The sequence below is a fragment of the Mandrillus leucophaeus genome, unplaced genomic scaffold, assembly GCF_000951045.1.
Source record: "Mandrillus leucophaeus isolate KB7577 unplaced genomic scaffold, Mleu.le_1.0 Scaffold798, whole genome shotgun sequence".
NCBI lineage: Eukaryota > Metazoa > Chordata > Mammalia > Primates > Cercopithecidae > Mandrillus > Mandrillus leucophaeus.
In genome coordinates this window covers 2,246,717-2,261,428 of record NW_012108674.1, presented here as the reverse complement: position 1 = coordinate 2,261,428, position 14,712 = coordinate 2,246,717, and the positions used below count along the sequence as shown (strand labels likewise).

General features: G+C 36.2%; 1 protein-coding gene across 4 annotated transcripts in view; it reads right to left on the bottom strand.

Annotated features, from left to right (window-relative positions):
* GALK2 (galactokinase 2) overlaps positions 1-14,712 on the bottom strand; it is a 218,289-nt gene that overhangs the window by 106,558 nt on the left and 97,019 nt on the right. The gene's annotated exons all lie outside the window — the stretch shown is intronic.

The following is a 14,712-nucleotide window of genomic DNA, read 5'->3' as shown; positions in this document are numbered from 1 at the left end:
AGACCAGCCTGACCAACATGGTGAAACCCCATCTCCACTAAAACTACAAAAATTAGCCAGGCGTCATGGTGCATGCCTGTAATTCCAGCCACTCTAGTGGCTGAGGCAGGAGAATTGCTTGAACCCAGGAAGTGGAGGTTACAGTGAGGCGAGACTACGCCATTGCACTCCAGCCTGGGCGACAAGAGCGAAATTCCGTCTCAAAAAAAAAAATCTATCATTTCAAAGTGATACCAAACAAGGCCAATCTCCTATGCTGTCCTTAGTAAGTCCAGACTGGTATTGATACAAAGCAGGGCACCTGGGTGTAAACAGCACAACCTGGGTTCCTAAAGTATGAAGTGTATAAACTTTCCCTGTCCTTTATAACAAAATGAAACAAAAGGGGATCCTACTCCTGCTTCCACTATTGCTCCAAGAAGTTATAATGTTCCATGGGAAATAGCTTAATTGCAGATAAAGACTTTCCCAAGGTAAATTATTTTACCATGTCTGATTGCCAATCTGACTGTGTGAATAGTCTACACATGTGAAGGGAAACATTGGCAAATGCCAGTTTTACCATTTGGACACCTGGACAACAAATCCTTTCTGCTATGAAGGATTGATTCTTTAAAAGATTTATTTTTAAGAAAATTAACAAGAAAAACAATAGGAACTCCGGCTTTTTAGTCATTTATAGTGGGGTCTCTTGCCGTATAACAGTGAAATTACAATAGAGAAAAATGACGAAGTCCTGAGAGAAGGGTTTTTAAAAAGCATAAATTTTACACACTGGACTATAGAATAAGATTTGATCATAAAAAGTAACTCAAGGCAACTGGCAGTATTTACATGCCTAACTGTAACAAGTGTCAAAGGGGCGGAACTTTCTCAGGCCAGCTCCAGAAAAGTAGCTTCACAATCCAGTATTTTATAATAGCAAGTCAGATCTTTAAAATACTAAGTAATAATTTGATTGGCATACACAATAGGCATAATTTCTTCTCTCTAATTTTGTTTCTTTCCCTGGATGTTAATGCTATAATCTAATAATGACCATGTTTGATTCCCCAGGCTGGGCAAGGGAAATGATATTTTTGTCCCCAGTGTTCAGCTCCAAGTGGAACTCCCAGGAAAACTGGAAAGGAAACATGACAAAGCAAAGTTTGGAAATCCACTAGAAGATCCTTACCCAAAGAAGGCTGCTCTTGAGGCTGCCATTCCCATTGACTCTACTTTCACTAACCTCAGATATCCCACACAAAGAAGGGAGAAGCCCACCACCACCAGGGCCTTGGAGTACTCCACTTACCATGGCTGCGTACCAACAAGATGGCACTGGGTCAGGAGAATCGAGAAGACTACATCCAAGGAGTATTACCAGTCCCCTTAAGAGGAAAACTTTGAAAACCAGCCAGGTGGACATTATCAGTGAAGAAAATTTCAAAATAACTAATAGTTAAATGTTTAATATTCACTTAAATGTCATTTCCTACATTCTCATGTTTTTAGCGATGCACAATACTCAGTTTTACCAATAATTGGTTACTGTTTTCGTTGGTGATATTTTCTCTTCCAAATTTTTCTTACTTTCTTTGTGCTTATAACTTGAAGTAGCCTTTCCTGAAGTCATTCTCCATCATTACTAGGCTTCATTTTCCTTACATAAACTAACTCTATGTGAAATTATCTTGCCTATTTACTTTTCTCTTATATACGTCTCCCCCATTCAAAATATAAGCTCTTTGTCTACCTTCCCACTCCACCTTAATTCCAAAACAGTGCCTGCTCCAATAAACATTGTTTAATAAAGAAATGAAAAGTAAAGTTCTTTTTACTATGCTAATCCATTTGCAGTTCATGGTACCCTGGATTTCAGGGTTAGAAGGAAAACAAAAAAGCATCAGGTGAAACTAGTTTAATCATTTTCAGTGACCAAGAATTCCTCACCTGCAGAGAAAAATCTACCTTTCAATAGCTGAAATGAGAATTATAAATTGTTTTTTTGTTGTTGTTGTTGAGACGGAGTCTCGCTCTGTCGCCCAGGCTGGAATGCAGTGGCGCAATCTTGGCTCACTGAAAAGCTGAGATTGAAAGCAAGTTCCGCCTCCCAGGTTCATGCCATTCAAAATGCGAATTATAAATTGTTAATACTATTATTATCATCACATTATTATTATAATGTGATGATAATAATAATGATCATTACAACTTATTATAAGTTAGGCCCTCTACTTTATGCACATTAATCCTTGCAACATTACTGAGTAAACATTATTCCAATTTTACCGACAAAGAAACAGGTTCAGAGAGCTTAAGAAATGTGATCAAGTTCACACAACCCTTGAGGAACTAAGCCAGGAGTCTAAGGTCTGGTTGACTCCAGAGGCCATGCTTTTCCCACCATAACATCCCGTGGATTGCTGAACTAAAATAATCTCCTTTTAATTCCATGTTTCAGTCTTTACGATGAGGCCAAGTTGCTTTCCTGTCTCCTGATCCCTTACCAATTCTTCTAGTTTTAAAATCAAGAAGTTATATCCATTCATCTAAATTCTAAATCTCCAATAGTACTTCTAAAGCATTTGATATATTAGTAACCAAGGAAAAATTAAATTGTAAAATATTTCTTTTTCTTGGTCACTCATTTGAGGAATATATAGATAAAATATTATTACATTATTTGTATATGCCTAGATTATTCTATACTGTAGTAAATAATATAGGCACTGGCTTCACTAAAATCTTCCATAAATATATTATTTTCCTAGTCTCACTCCTTAGCATTATAACCTAGAATTTGAACCCCAATCTCATTTTCAAAATCATCAAAGGCCTTAGAATGACTGAATTGAAAGTCACAATATGCTTGCTAAAATGCTTCCCAACCTGAAAAAGTATTAATACATATAGATTGTTCAATGTGCTTCTAAGAGAGTGAACTTCTAAAAATTTAATAGGAAAAAGTCCTCAAACGGGAAAATAAAAATTACATCTATAAAGACTAACCCTAAAACTGGAATTTGAAAAAGAGGCAAATTTGATAAATGATACTTTCTTATGAGTTATTACTAGATTTTTCAAAGATAATCAGTTGAATACAATCATTTCATGGTATGGGTATTTGCAAATTAGGTTAATAGCATAATTGCAAAAAATATGAAGTACAGCTTCAAAATGTTTCACAAAGATTTATAGTATTTGCAGCTTTCGTTAGAGCCACTGGAGGACTAGGTTTCATTCTCAGTGCTCACCCCCACTTTTTTGTTCTTTTTCTTTACCTTTTTTTACTTATTCATTTATTTTCATTAAAACTAAGAGCATACCTCAGAAGTAAAAATTCATGTCGTCAATTCAAGTGTTTGCCCCAGTATCTCCATCTAGTGGGCATTGAGATTATAAGGTTTATTTTATCCAATAAATTCCTGATTGTTAAGTTTATTAAGCAAAATAAATGTGAGCAAGATAAAAAGAAAGGTAGCAGGTATCTTTCTAGGGATGAAACTCTTAATGGGCAATACTAGGAGAGTCATGTTACATTATTACATTATAACAAGTACCTAATCCAGAGTGTTCCAGTTTTGTTAAAATGTGGATATAGCTGTCCAGTTTTTTTGTTTTGTTTTGTTTTGTTTCCAATTACAATTTTCTTGTCATTAGGATCAAGAATCTTGAAAAATCCATTAGAAAATTTAGATATAAACATAAGTTTAATTGTTTTCCAACTCTTCAAAAAGTTATAGTCTTAAGAATGTCTTCATCTCTTAGAGCACAGAATCTTAATGCTAAAAGGGACCTCAAAGATTTAGTAGTCTAAATTTTCTTATCTTACTAATGAGGAAACTGAGACCCAGAAACAGTAACAGATTTCCCCTCGATTATAAACCTGGAGAGTAACAAAGCTAGAATTCAAACCAAATCTGTTTTTAAGTCCCACCTTTCATAGTAAAAATCAATGCATCCTACTAGGAAAAGATACTGCTTTCTTTGGAGAGAAGTATTCATTTTATGATTTTCTTTAATTCATCCAAATATAGTACTAACACTAGGCGAAAATGGCTGTTTTACAGATGAAGGTAGTTCGCTAATTCAATTCAATCCAATTACTTGCCTCCTTTATGTCAGGCATTGTAAAGATGTTCATAAGAAAGTGATACAATCATCTCTCTTTAGGGAGAAAAGTTTTAAGGTTATTTACAATTTGCCAGACTAACTGCACTTCTTTTATTCTTAACGAATTTATATGTCCTTCAAGCTTGAAAATTCATCCCTATTGTCAATACCAGTGGCTGCCCCAAGATACAGAAGGGCTGAATGAACTGAAGCCTACCCACCCAGTGACTGTGCCCCTCAACAATTCTGTATAGTTGTTATGTTGTTGTTGTTGATGATGATGATGATGATGCTTGGTGTTTTAAGGTCCAGAGATGAAATGGGGACAACATTATTATAAAAGCGAAATCTTCCATATGTCTTTGATATAACATAAAGTCTAGAGTCCTAAGTAAGCACTCCTATAGCTAGGCTTCAGGGAGTCTCTGAGAGGCAGGGCTCTGGTTTAAGAAGTTGGAAGTCATACCTCACTTAACGGAGTTAAATGGCCTACCATATGGATGATGGTACAGTTCTTTGAAACTTTCCAAGTGCTAAACAGATGCTAATTTACATTATTCATGATTCAAAAGTGTATCTCTTACTGCACAAATGCTATTGGAAAACATATTCCTGCTGGCTGCTCTGTCTGTGGAGTAGTGATTCTTTCATTCCTTTACTTTCTTAATAAACTTGCTTTCACTATAAAAAAAAAAAGAAAAAATATTCCTGCTTACAATACAAATCAGTCACAGTTTTGGTTCCTCTGAGTAAGCTTCTAAAGATAAAAGGTCACACATGTAGTAGACAAGAGAGCCCTGGGATCCATTTAGTGGAGAAGGTGGCTTACTCCTGAGCGATCCTAAATAAAATCCCTGAGTCTATAAGGCTCCTGGTGTCCAAGTACTTCAAAATGAAATGAGAGATTGTGGTGTATTTTCAACTCAAGGAAGATAAAATTGAATGCACATACAATGATCCTATGCTATATGTGATTAAATATGACTAAAGCGACTTTTGCTTCACAATTGTTAGTTTAAAAGAAATCAAACAGAAAATTAGTTTGAGTAGGGATAAATACCTGCAGCATATAATAGATGAATGGTTAGCATATAAAGAGTTCTTATAAAGTAGTAAGATGATTGATAAATACTCCAGGAGAAAATGAGTTGAGTTGATATACAGCCAAATCAAAAAAAGCAAGTGATCAATAAAAGACATGGAAAAGATTAAACATCTAAACTATCTAATTAGACTATCTAATAATTAAAGAAATGGCCACAGCAACATATTTCAGATCAGGAAAGATTAGAAAGATTGATAGAACTTTAGTAGTGGGGAAATAGATCCTCTCATGCAATGTTGTTGCATTGCTGGTAAAATCTTTCTAGATTGGGCAGTGTATTTCAAAAGTTAAAATTATCATCTTTTAACCCAATAACTTTATGTTCTGGGATTTATGTTAAGAAAAAAAAAGTGAACAAGTATGAAAATCATTGCCCACAAGAATTTCATCAGAGCCTTATTTATAATAGTGGAAACTTGAAAAACACTTACATTTCCATTATACAGGTCTAGTTAAATAAATTATAGCATATCCTTATAAAGAAATATTATTAAGTATTAAAACTGATGTTATACAAAACCCTGGAAATAACTGAAATATCCAGTAATCGGGCCAATTTTAGAACATTGCCATCACACCAAAATCTATAATTGGGCATTATACTATGACTATATATTAGAAAACAAGGCAGCCATTAAAGAGAATTCAGTATATGTAGATGTGCTGACATGGAATGATTCCCATATTTATGGTTTTAAGTGAAAAAGCAAAGCAAGGGGGAAAATTTTGTGTGTGTGTGTGTGTGTGTGTGTGTATTTTTTTTTTTTTTGAGATGAAGTCTTACTCTGTCGCCCAAACTGGAGTGCAATGGCGTGATCTCGGCTCACTGCAACCTCTGCCTCATCAAGCGATTCTCCTGCCTCAGCCTCCTGATAGCTGGGATTACAGGCGCCCACCACCACACCCGCTAATTTTTGAGCTTTATTTTTATGCTTTATATGTTTTTCTCTATGTCCTATACTTCCTAAACATAAAAAATAGCAAGACTTTCTTCAACCCTAGGATCAACCACTGTTAAAGATTTTTAATGAATCCTTCCAGAAATACTCTATCCAATGTAATATATACATATGTTTCCCCTTTTTGTAAAACACCCAGCAAATTTTTATATATATGTATATATTGGCCAGGTGTGGTGCCTCACGCCTGTAATCCCAGCACTTTGGGAGGCAGAGGCGGGTGGATCACTTGAGGTCAGGAGTTTGAGACCAGCCTGGCCAATATGGTGAAACTCTGTCTCTACTAAAAATACAAAAAATTAGCTGGCTATGATGGTGAGCATGTTAAATCTTATCAAATTCTTTCCTTTATATATCAAGATGACACGTTTTATTGTTAATATGGTAAATAACACTGATTGATTTTTAAATGATAAACCAACCTTAAATTCTTAGAATAAACTCATCTTGGCCACGATGTATTAGCATATCATACTACCAGATTAAATTTGTGAACACTTTGTTCAGAATGTTTTGCATCCAATGTCATGAGAGAGATTGACATGTAATTCTCTTTTCTTGTGATGCCCTTGTCAGATTTGGTATCAAGGTATCACATTTGGTTTGGCAGCAAGGTTTTACTGTCTTCATAATACAAGTTGGGAAGTGTTCTTTGTTTTCATATTCTTTGGAAGAATTTGTATATGCTACTTTTGCATGACATTTCCATTTTTATTCTAATCTAATCTCCCTACTGAAATTATAAATGTCTAAGGCCCAAAGACTATACCTAGGGTTTCCTATATCCTGAGAATTCAACCCTTTGCTTTAGATATAGTAGGATTTCAAAAAAAAATTGTTATTACCTTGACAAAGTATAAAATCTGTCTATTTATTTTAAAAATCCAATTCACATTAATTATATACATGAAAATTTATAATTTACTTCCCTCTCTTTTAGGACATCAGAAGGATCACAGAGTGTTAGGGCTGGACCTCATCTCCAGGGTGTTCCCTATGTCTGTGATAGTAGCAGCATGGCTGAGTAGAAAAGTATCTATTTTGGATCAAAAATATGTGAGCTGGAATCCAGACAACTCCACTTACATGTGATTTATATAATGTCTTTGGTGACATTATATAAATTCTCTGGGCCTCATATTTTCCTCTACAAAATTGAAATAGTAGTAAAACTTATTTACAAGACTACCACAAAGTTAGAGGTGATGTGCATAAAACATCTGGGTGCTTAATAGTAATTTTTTTTAAAAAGACATATTTTACTCTCATGAAAATTCTAACATAAAACTTTAAAGTCATATTTTGCAGTAATAACCTCCAAATCTTTGTGTCTCCAATACCTCAGTGCATGCTTTAACCAGTCTCATTTATTAACCGTTTCTCTTTGAATCACTTTCTTCTCCACACAATATGATTTGGCTCCTTACTCTTCCCATGACCACTGTTAGAAATGCTTGTTTTCCAGTGCCATAAAGAAATAGCACTTGAACATAAATTTAATTTCCTCAGCAAGGCCATTTTTACTTTCTGCAGAAAGGGTACACTCGCCAGCAGTTTTGCCACAAGAGTACACCGAACAAAGTAGACAGAGTCATTTATAACCTGATGTGTCCACCCTACTGCTATGTCCAGTTTCCATTGGCTAGAACAGGACCTCACATTCTGTATTTGTCCTGATTGGCTAGCAACTTAGAACTTTTTAAAAGAGGCACAGGCAGACAAGAACAAAGGAAGGAGGAAATAACTTGTGGAATGCTGAGAAAGGTAAAAACACCTCCAAATAAGGAAGAGGAACAGGCTATGACCTAATGCCCGCTTGGACCAGTATAAGCATGCCAGGGCAAATATTTAGGCTAAATTGTGGGAGCAAAGAACATAAAGTACATTGATTTCTTCATTAGAGCTAGCAGATATTTAAGAATGTTAGCACAGCTCTTTGAATAAATTTTGCTTCTAAGAGAAGTTACTATTTATTCCTAATTAGATGGGGAGGAGAGTCTCTTTGAAGAGAAACCTCTACTTTACTTTTTACACCACCAATACACTCAACAAGACTTCATACAATTACAAAAACTTCCCTGACTACTAATTTCTTTTCCTATCTTGCCTACTTTCTTGCTAAACTCTTTCCCTGAACTTCATCAAAATCTCCCTATCAGGAAGATCAGAGAACTGCAGGTATTAAGCCAGTTTAACAGAGTCATCCTTGTGAAGTTAAAGGAAGAACTATTCTCACCCTCATTTTAGAAACAGAAACTGAGGCAAGGGGAAGTTATCATAAGATACAGAGCGAATTGGCCAAAGAAGGGACAAAGTTAAGTCAGCCTTTTATTGTCTGCCTTACTCTACCAAATATTAGTCTGGGAGTCAGCATGGGTAACTCTTGACCAAGATGGCTACCATCACCTCTGTGAAACAGAAATGCATGAAAATAAATGAGAAACATTTCTGAATTTGGTAGGAGGGTTATCTATCCTTGTATTTTCACCTTTAAGTTATTTTCAATGCACACAACTGATGTAGTAGGTAAAAGCTATGCACATATGTGTAGTACTTAACATCACTTGCATTGTTCCAGTTAATTCTTTAAATACTGTATCATACTTAGCTTACTGTGGGCTGCAAGTCAAAATCTGGAGGCCTTGAAACACAGTCACTAAATAATAATGATTTAAGGATCACAACAAAAGTTCAAAACACAGCCAGGCATACATATCAGTTTGTAGCAACAGTGGTTTCACTTGAAACCACTTGCAAACAGTGACCCATAATCCTCAAATCTGCTGTTCCCTAATTATTCTTGTTTGCCTTCGTTTATGCTAAAGGTAAACATGTATTTAGCCCAGAAAAGGAAACGGAAAAAAAAACCAGAAGTGACCCAAACAATGTCTGCAAAGCAGGGGTTGTAATCTGCAATCAAATAGCTTAGTCACATCACCCAAGTGAATCCAAACTACTCAAAATCATTAAATAAATGATTCAGTCTCCAATCCTACTCCTAAAAAAGAATACAACCAGAGGATCTCCTTTAATTGACAAAACTACGTGAATGGTTTTGTATTGACATTATTAACTAAAAACTTAAAACACATTTAAACACAGGCCACCCAGAGTTAACACTATAGCTTCCTGGTTTTTGTACCAGTGAGCACATGGCTTCAGTCCATGTTCAACACTTAATTAAGAGATTCTTTTCAAAGACTGTATTCTGGATTTACCATCTTTTCAGAGGCCATACTGCTGCAGTTCATTAGCACTCAACATCTGGCTGGAATGTTTTAAACTACTATTTTCCTTAACCATTATATGGATGAGGTTTCATTATTCTAAGGAAACTGAAACAATGTCCTTGTGTGGACATCTAAGCATAATAATTAGTGACAGTGAAAATTGGTTTCTGATTTTTCTTATACCATGTAGCAAACTATTAAAACATTCAAATCATAGTTTATATAATTGTGAGATCCTTTTCATTTTATAACATAGACATGTCTTTCTTTTTCAGGCACAAGGTCTTATTCTGAAGGCCAAGAAATGTTTCACTGAAATGCACTATATGTGAAGAAAAATATAGTCTTGTACTTTCTCAAGGAAACAGCACTTATAAACTCAGAAAAGTGAAAATGTGGACATATTTGGCACAGAACTTTGAACATTCCACTTACTCTGTTTATGAACCTTAGAGGGCTCCAGTACAGTATGGATTTCAAACTTCAAAAACACTCCCCTGAAAAGAGTATCAACCCATGTCTATATAACTAATTTGCCCCTGAAATGAAATTAAGTAAATCTGTTCAGGGACTTAAGCAATGAGAAAGCATCCCTGTAGTCAAAAAGTTTTTAAACTGAATTTCATGAGGCTGCATAAGAATTTTTAGGCCTTGGCTGACACATATTTATAAGTCTGGCTCAGAGAACTGTTAAAATACACTTATGGGTTCACTCTGCCTGAAATGCCCTTGGGCCCCTCCCAGTGCTTTCTTTCCCAGCCTTTCCTTCCTTTAACATTTTCTTAGAACTCACCAATTACTTGAAATTGTCCCTGTTTAACTTCCCCAAGGAGCCATTATTTCAACCTCTTTATTCATTTACATATAAAATACCTTACACTTTGTATGAGATAGATGGTCAGTTAATAAATCTTCTGTTACTATTCCACTATATGCATTTAAGTTCTGTAAGGGCATTGACCATTTGTCTTCCTTCCTTCTTTTCTTTTTTCTCTTCTCTTCTCTTTTCTTCCTTATTGTTTCCCCTCTTGCCACTGTCAGGGGTATGGTATAGTACTCCCAGGTAAAAGAACTTAATCCTTGTAAATCACATCTTGCCATCCCCAGCTCACAGCCCTCCAAAGGTTTTCCATTACACTTAGAATGAAAGCCAAAGAAGACGCTACACACCCTTGACCAACTCTCTCAACTCACTTTCCACCTCTTCCCGCTTCTCTCTCACCACACCCCAACCACAGGGACCTCTTATTCCTGAGACACAACAAACTCACTTTCACCTTAGGGCTTTTGCACTTGCTGTTCCCTCTGACACTCTTTCTCAGCTGCTCACTCCCTAAGGTCTCTGTTCAAATGTCCTCTCCTTGGAGAGAACTTCTCCTAACTCCCTAGATACAATGTAAGATTTCCCTTAACTATGGCCTAGCTGATATTATATATTTATTTGTATAGCTCTTCATGATCTATCTCATACCATCACTCCCACCACCAGTATAGAAACTCCATGAAAGCAGGGGTACTTCACTGGTTTTATTCACAGTTGTATTTCCAGTGCCTAGAACAATGCATGGCATATAGTAGGTATTCAACAAATGCCACTGAATCACTGCTTTCAAGTGGTATAATAGGAAGTTTATACTGTCTTCTCTTGAAAGCACTCCTCACAAATCCAGTATTATACATGTTATTCTGGGCTTCCCAATACACGATTCTTGATGCCATCCGAGAGATTCCCCAGCTTCCTCAGTGAACTATAACTCAAAGGAAGGTTTTATGTCCAACTAGTATTCTGGGTAACTCAGAATCATGTAAATTGTGTTTTTGACAAAATGCCAGAGATACCCACGTACAAGAATTCTCCCTTACCCCACTATTCCCAGCTGGACATTTCAGTCTTCATCAACCAAGATAATATGGGTTTTCTTCTCCTTCCTTAGACTTCAGTATGGGGCATGCAGCTCAACCCTATACTTCTCTACTGTACCTCCCAGATTCTCCAAAGTGGATCTTCTGAATATCACTTGAATATCACTTGAATACAACCTCATGAATTCAAAATCTACTCCCAACTCCACACCAGAAGGAGGAATTTGTGGATAGATGCTAGTCTAACATACCTTACTACCCAAGACTAGCTTTTAGAGTTGCAACCTGTTTCCCAAGTAGGCCAGCTATTTCTGTTCTAACATTCCTAAGAGGTACTTGGTCCTTTCTTCTTGGCCTCCAAGGACAACTCCAAGAACAGACAGAAACTGGACAGCAGAGCAACCCAAATCCCATTCTTACAAAATACAGGCATACCTTGTAGAACACCTCAGCAACTAATGTTTTCTTGGTGAAAGACTTCTTGATTTTTGATACCCAAACTTCATAGAATGTTCATATCTCTCAAAACAACACTTTCCGAAAGGTGTTGATGTAGGAAAAAATACATATTTACACCCTAAAACCTAAACACAATATTGTTAACAAAATAGTATGCAGAGTACTGAAATACCAGGTGTCACTACAGACATACAGGTATTACTATATAAAGTAACTGCTTGTTAACAACCATATTCTTTAACATTCAAGAAAATTGGTTTAAGCATTTTTCATGCTACTTCTGTGTGACTTATATAAAGAAAGTTTTACTGTATTTTTGTAACATTGTAGGAAATTAGAGGTTTTGAGTTGAGGAATAATGCATTATACTTTTTCCTATTTAAAAAAAAAAATAGGCCCCTGCTCAATAATTTTGTGCAGAACATCTGATTTGTTGGAATGGACTATAGCCACTAAATGGAAGATGTCTGTATTTTCTTGGATTCTTCCACCCAAAACCCATCAATAGGCCTCACCCTAAACCGTTGATTTGGTCACATTCTAACAGCTCATCTGTTCTCAATCTCTAGCCTTGACTCATTGAATCCCTTCTCATCTCTTCATCTTCCAGGTTCCCCCAGGTGTGCTCATACAGGTCATCTAACTTTTCATCCTATTTGCATTATTATTTTTCATTCTACTCACTTCTTCTCTCTATCCTTTATTTTACTTTCTAAAAGATTAAATACAGGTAAAAGGCTTATAACAACAACAAAAGCAGCCCTAGCACACTCTGTCATCTCTATCCCCAATGCAATGTGTACAGCGGCAAATACTTTTGATTCTTTGCTCTTGCTTCCAATTCCAAATAACAATGGTAAATGTTATTGCCTGTTGTTTCATTTTAAACATTATTTATTGCTTTCCTATTATGGTAAGTGAGGATTTTAGCTCTCTTATGTCCACCTTTCCTTTACCCTCCTCCACTTTTCTCAATAAAGTTATGCCCAAAATTTTGTTTAAATTCATATTCGGTGGGTTAATTACTGAGATTATTGTTCACTGATGAGCCAAATACTGAAAAATGATTGATTTCATTTCTGTTACAAACTTTTTTTGTTTTTCCTATATTTAATAATTGCCCCATTTCCTCATTTGCTTAGATTTGTTTATCTAGCTGAGCTTTGTTGTATCCTCCAACAGCTCTGTGAAATTACTCTGAATCTGTTTTCCACATGATTGAACATATCAGATTTATCAGCTTTTTTGGCTTTGTTTTTTTTACTGATAAGATTTATAAGTTCCATTTTTCTCTCTCCTCATTTTAATCTGCACTGCTTTCTAAGCTGCTGGATATTATGGGTGTTATGTTGGAATTTCCCTTATGTTCTATAAATACCCAACTCCTCTCCCCTGTATTGGATTTCTCATTTCCTAGTTCCCATGCGATCTTCTTTCTTGGTTTACTCCCTAGTTTTAGTGGATTACAACCTCTAGACTTTTACACTTTACATGTTGAAAATGTTTTACTATATCCTCACATTTGATTAATTCATTTAAACAGATATCCCAAACTAAAATGTATTAATATTTTAGAGACACTTATCAACTGCCTTTATCTTCCAATACTGTTTTTGAGAAATTCATTTACATTCCTGATCCTTTGATTATGATCTCTTTCCCTTCTTTTCTCTTGCTCTGTCAACTAGCTTTTAGTGTCTTTTCTATAAACACTCAAGTTTCAGAATTTCCAGATGATATTCTTTGGTTTGGCCTTTTACATTTATTACACCAAACACCCAGTGAGCCCTTCCAATCAGAATTCACATTTTCACTTTGGAAAAAATAATCTTCTGGACAGACACAGTGGCTCACATCTATAATCCCAGAGCTTTGAGAGGCCAATGAGGGAGGATCACTGGAGGTCAGGAGTTTGAGACCAGCTTGGGCAACACAGGCCCCATATCTATTTTTTATAATAATAATAATTTTCTAATAACTGCTTTTTCTGTTTTTCCTTGCTAGTTGGATATGGATTTCCGGAATTGATCCATAAATTTTCCTGCTTTTCTCTCTTATTGTCCAGCTTTTTTATTCCCTACTATATCAGAGAGTTCTTCCAGTCTGTTCTCTTTTTTTGAGAAAAGGTCTCACTGTGTTGCCCAGGCTGGTCTTGAACTCCTGGGCTCAAGTAATCCTCCTGCTTCAGCCTCCCAAAGTGCTAAGATTGCAGGCACGAGCCACCATGCCCAGCAATTGCAATCTTTTTGCTAAATTTTGTCTTGCTGTCACATTTTTAATATGCAAAAACTCTACCTTATTGTTTGCTCCTTTTTAAAAAAAGTAACACTCTTACTTTTTAAGGACTTAACATTTTCTTTTATCTCTCTGAGGACATCATGTCTTTGAAGCATTCTTCTGCTCTCAGCATTGTCTCTGTTTCCTCTGGGTTCCTGTTTTCTGTTTTTTTGTTTGTTTGGTTCATTTTGGAGGTTTTCTTCCAAAATCTTACTATCCGTTGATGCCCTATCATATTTAAGAGTGAGTCACTAAAAAGCTTATTAGAAGCTTTATAAATGGGCTTCTAACAGGGTCATAGAGGAGCTGGAGAAGGGGGTCACCAAATGTCCGTATCTGTATGAACCATCTCTGGGATGGTTCAATTTCCTTTGAGAAGGATCCTCCAACATTCCTGCTGGAGTGCAGGGTGGTGAGGTTGCCAGTGTGCCAGTAATGACTAGAAGAATGAAGCTAAGGATTTCACTGTTCAGATGCAGAAGTCCTCTAATCTCCCGGTTTTCAAGTCTTTCTCGTCCTGCCTTTCTCAGTGCTCAGTGCCCCCAAGTACAAATGATCTCTGGTGGTTTCTCTAGAGACTCCTGCAACAGTAGGGGGAAATGGTCCCAAGTGAAGAGAGGCCTTTTAGGGTCTAAATAGTCCTCATAAAGGCTTTCAGATAAATCCTCACCCATCATATTACCCTGCTTTCTTCCTAAGGCTTGCCAGAGAGCTGTGGGATGAG